Raw genomic sequence first — 5,698 nt, 5'->3', positions numbered from 1 at the left:
ATATCTTCTACAAAGAGGGGAGATATATAATTACTGGTTAATGTTGGTGATGGCAGCTTAAGAAATAAACCTACTATTTTCAGTGCATCCTATTTGTACTATATAGTTGTTGCCATTTGTTCAGAGGGTGGCACTTTCCAATATATTCTGGAAGCATGATAAACTCTAGGACACTGGGGTGAATTCTCTGGTGAAATGTATCCAGTAGGCAACGGTTTGTGCCAATGTTTGGAAGAAGACTGGTATCTGCTCCTGCTTTCCGTCGACTCTGATCTGTCCCTCTTAGCTTTTCAGCTCTGTCCTCTCAGCCTTCATTATCTTCCATGCTTCTTCGCAGAGCATCCTCTGTCTTCATAGATTTAGTGTCCACATCTTGGAGTGGACGACTCAGAGACTTGGCCTGTGTCCTGTCCTCTCTGGCTTGTTGCCAATCAGAAACAATCTAACTTTAGCTTTTGATTTGTGTGAACACAAAATATACTGACAACAAAAATTAGAAACAGGTTACTGAACACTCAATATTACGGTTAGCACAAAATAAACCTCAGTAGCAAATAAAGTTAGTTAACTGATTCTGTCTGCATTTATTCAGATGAGTTGCTTTAAAGATGCCTTTAATTATAATCATTGTCCTGTCAGGCTATAAAGTTTAGTCACTAACTCCCAATCACTCTGAGTTTCCTCTTGGTAGCTGCTGTAAATCATTCTCTTGGCCCTCCCAGGAAGTCAGCAATGCTCTCAGGTTTCGGATCTCCAGTGTGTAATTGAAAACAGTGGTCCTACTTGGTTTCTATTTTCCCCTGAGCGCTTGGTGGATTATCCTGTCCTTCCTGACTGAATTCTGGGGAATCCTTTCAAATCATATTGTTTCCTCTAGTGTATATAGGGTAACATTACATAGATAGGAAAGTGTTCTTTTTCCTGGAATAAATGAAGGAGACAGTCGGCAGCTGTTTAATTTGTACTGAAACGAGTCTATTAGCAGTGTTGTACTTTCATGTTGTTTGATCTGAAAAAATTCTCTAAGGATGGGGTTAAGGGCATGTCCCTTTGAAGAAGATTTGCTTTGGCTCTGTCAGACAGTCCAGACACTTCCCCAAACCCAAGGCTGCTTTGTTATTTTCTTAGCTTGGGTCTCCTGGACCACACAGGTAGGGTAAACTTAAATTATAGACCTGGTATTATGCTGAAATAGACATGTTTCCCTGTCATCAGTTTTTGTAGGTGACTTGTTTTTTTCTGTCTGCTCTTTCATAGCAGTTCAAGAGCTCCTGCCTCAAGTGAAGACAGCCTTTGATTTTGTTTTCTGGCTTGCAACAACTCTTAAAAGCCGGATCTCTAGGTTACTGAGATTAGCAAATGCTGAACTCAGCTAAACTTTAAATACTAGTTTATCACGCTGATTTAGGATTCCCTGTTTTTTCTTAGTTTTGCAAGCTTGCCTATGCATTTAAATGGGGTTATTTGTTATATATTTTTCTAGTATTTACGGATGTCTGATAGAGAGATTTTTCAGGACATGTCTTGTCTGCCATGCTTTAGGTATCCTTTTATATGAGATAATGTTATATACTCATTTTTAGATAAAAGTAAATGCAATAAAATATCAAGGAAATTGGGACTTTAGTACTTCCTTGTTATCACAGATGGAAAGCATCATTACTTGCTTCTGTAGATGAGGAATGCTTTTAACATATAAGACCCACTGATGGGCAGTTGCCAAGCCAAGGCCTATTTCCAATCTCCTAATCAACTCACTATCCTTTATTCTTTAGGTAAGCCTGTCCTGTTCTGCCATGTGCAAGGTATATAAATTTTCTACTACAGAAGGGCAGAACAGGCATACTTGTGCCACATTTCCTGTTTTTTTTTTCCTATCACAGAAATTAAAACGGTTTTTCTATAGATCACTATTTAAATACTTTTTGTCTTAATCTTGAAACAGATCTATCCCCAGGACAATAGTGAATGGCGATGATTGGCCCCATCCCACCCATTCATGGAAACTTATGTGGTGTTTAGTGACTCGGGGAAGAAGATGGCTAGGTAGTGAATCAGAGGCAAGGACCATTTGAAAAGAAACAGGTACTTCAGTCAGCTGTTAGGAGAGACCTAAAACAACACAGAGCTCAGAATTAGCCTCCTCCCTTCTTGGACAAAGGAATCTCCGCTTTTCTCAGTCACGCTTCAAATGCATATGTGGACATAGCATTTAGACTGGTGTTGTACATGCTCAATAAATATTTGAAGAATGGATGGATATAGCTTTTTCCCCAGCAAGATTATCCAAACTAAAAATGACCCTTAATATTCATTTTAACCAGTTTTTACTTAGATAAAAATTATGGGGTGAAGTTTGGGAAGGATTATATTATATAGGTTTCCCATATCTCATACTTTCCTAAGAAGTAGTTCTGCCTTTTCATCACCTATGATTTGTGTATGATTAATAAGATATATCTGGAAATACTTTGTAAGTATAATTTACACAAACATATATCTTTATGAGGCATGCAAATTTAAACAATGATGTCCTTGTGACTCAGTTAAATAAGGAACTAGAATAAAATACAAGACAAATGTTTGCCTTTAGGATTATGACACTATATCATAAAACCTCTGAAGGACATGATAATGCAAATAAGATTAGATAAAACAAGTTCAGTTTTGTAGAAAAGGCAAAGAATTAAAAAATTGCAATCTCAGAAGCTTCAGAAACCTACTTTTATATGCTTTCCACCATAAAAAAGGTGTTTTTTCATTCCCCCTCAAGTTTGAATATTTGAAGAGTTGCTTTAAGAACTTTAAAACTAGTGCATCAAATACATGCTTTTTGCAGATATGGAAAATACTTCCTTAAACATTTTTACATAAAGAAAAGTAATTTTGCCCAAAGAAAATAACATCCAAAGGAAAATGAAGAATGATTGGTGTTATAGGAAACATAATCCTAGAGGCCTGGCACTGCGTAACGCCTTCTGAATGTACAGCATGTGGTCAATAGAGATTATGCAAGTGTTTTTTATAGATGAAGCTGAGCAAAGGAGCAGAATGGGAAGAACAAGGGGGACTGAGGCACAAGAAGAATGACTTTTCTTTGAAAGATAAAATGTTCAGGGCATTAAAAACAAATACCAATTTTCCCCCAAAACATTTTCAGACACTACAGAAAATAATATGTAGCAAACCATAAAACTTATTTTAACTGTTTAAAAAACTTCCAAACAAAGGAATTTAGGAAAAATGGCATTCTAGTTATATTTTCCCCAGGATCAGTCAGAATTTATTCCATCTTATTGCTTTTCCAAGTGAGTAGGCAGAAAGTAAACAGAAATGTGAAATTTGTATCGATTGTTTCCTTTCCTTATAACCGTTGGCAAACAGCTTTGTGAAGGCAACTTTTCTAATAAGGAAGGTATTTTTACATTTAAATGTTGGTTTTCTGTGTAGGGAAGTGGAAGGGCTTGTTTCAGAGACTGCTTCTCCAAACCCATTTTAAAGTAGAAGTTTTGTCATGGACATTTAGAGGTTAAAGGAAATTTAGAAAATCTAGTTCAAAGCTTTCATTTAATTGAAAAAAGAAAGTGATCTCTTGTGCGTTGCCCTGAGCCACACAGTAGCTGAGACATAGCTGAGGCAAAACCCCAGGCTGCCTAACCCCTGCATTCTGTGTACTTCACAAACCCGGGCTGCCTAACCCCTGCGTTCTGTGTGCTTTAAAAACTCAGGCTGACTGGGAATGGTGGCTCATGGCTGTAATCCCACCACTTTGACAGGCCAAGACGGGTGGATTACGAGGCCAGGAGATTGAGACCATCCTGGCCCACATGGTGAAACTGCGACTCTACTAAAAATACAAAAATTAGCCAGGCGTGATGGCATGTGCCTGTAGTCCCAGCTACTCAGGAGGCTGAGGCAGGAGAATCGCTTGAATCCAGGAGGCGGAGGTTGCAGTGAGCCGAGATCACGCCATTGCACTCCAGCCTGGGATTCAGAGTGAGACTCCATTTCAAAAAAAAACAACCCAGGCTTCCTAACTCCTGCACTCTGTGTACTTTAACGTCTCTCATTTATTTTCTGGCTTACTTGTGGTTAAAAATTGAAGAATTGTGTATATCTTACATTCTTATCTCAGTTTAGAGAATAGCCTGGAGTTTACAGGGCCGTGTGTCTATGTATCTGTCTCTTCTTTCTTTACCAGAAAGACATGTGACAAGATGCTGTGGTTTCGTGAATTCTCCCCCATTCTTGCATTATTTTATTCATTGTAATTTATTCCATATATAAACTGTTATTAATATGGTTTCTATTTGAATTGAGTAGATGGAATATTATGCTTCTAAATCTAATTTTTCTGCCTCAAATGATGCAATTTGAGCATCTTTAAAGACTAATATATGCTGCCTAATTATAATGAAATATTGGACAAAAATATAAAGGATTATATCACTGATAATGATTTATTTTACAAAAGAATTTCATAAGAATGCCTTTAGTTAATTCCTCTATTTTAAATTTCTGAAATTCAGTTTATGCCCAATATTCAAGCACATGACAAAGCAAAATGCATTGGCTTTATGCATTTTATGAATTTTCTGCATGCATTTTATGCATATTGAATTTGATAATAAGTAAAAAACACTCAAACTTTTCTAAACAAAGAAGTTTAGCAGCTCAAAACACTTGTTATATCTGGTAATATAAGCAATAACATACTTAATAATATAGTTCTTATTATTTTATTTTCACTTTCTGCCAATGTTAAGGGAAACATTTAAATTGCTTACATGCATGTCTATAAATACACTGGAGAGTCAAATATGCCTGAGAAAAAGGGGTCAAAAAAGTGTTATGAAATAGTGGTAACTAAGGAATATTCCACTTAGATCCGTTTCAAGTCAAGCAGTGTTTCAAAGGGACCATGTGGCTTGATTTTTAGGCTGCAGTTCATTGGGCCTGCGTAATGAGAAATTAAACATTTTACCTGTCATTCTGGAAAAAATAAACTGATTACCTCATTGAGAAGAGCTTGCCCAGGGTCAAGCCTTATTCTTAGGTGTACCACAAGCAAAATCATTTGAAGATACTGAGATTCACACTGTCCACACACACAGCGATTCCCTTGGTCAATTCGTGATGGATTAGTCAATAAAAATGCAGCCGAAATTTTTTAGGCCATACTTGAAATGGGAATGTGAGGATTAGAAGACCTTCCAGGTACAATCAGCCTAGTGAATTAATTAGTAGGTAGCTTGGTCTCTGAGGGGTGAGACATGAGACTATCAAATGGCAACAGCCCATGATATAAGCCAGTGGAGCCAAGGGACTGGCAAAGACTCACTGGAGAGGTTGCTGTGGGGAGAGAGGAAAGACTTCATGGTTGACGAAGACACTATAGTGCACATGTTTAGAAGAGTTTAGAACTCAGGAATAAGAGAGACTGGCTTAGCTTCGTGTGTGTGTGACATGTCCCACAGACACAGGGCCAGAGTTTGGTTTTAGTACTCCATTGCCCCATCTTGAAATTCTTGATTTTGAAACAAAGGACCTTTCATTTTCATTTTGCACTGGGCATCACAAATTAGTTAGCTGGTTTTGCTGAAAGGGGACATAAGCTAAGGGATAGATACCAGAAGGCAAATTCTGTGTACATTGTAATTTGGGATGTGAAAAATTTTATTCTGTATTAAAGAGTTTA

This window comes from Callithrix jacchus, chromosome 18, assembly GCF_049354715.1.
Source record: "Callithrix jacchus isolate 240 chromosome 18, calJac240_pri, whole genome shotgun sequence".
NCBI lineage: Eukaryota > Metazoa > Chordata > Mammalia > Primates > Cebidae > Callithrix > Callithrix jacchus.
This window is presented reverse-complemented; position numbering follows the sequence as displayed.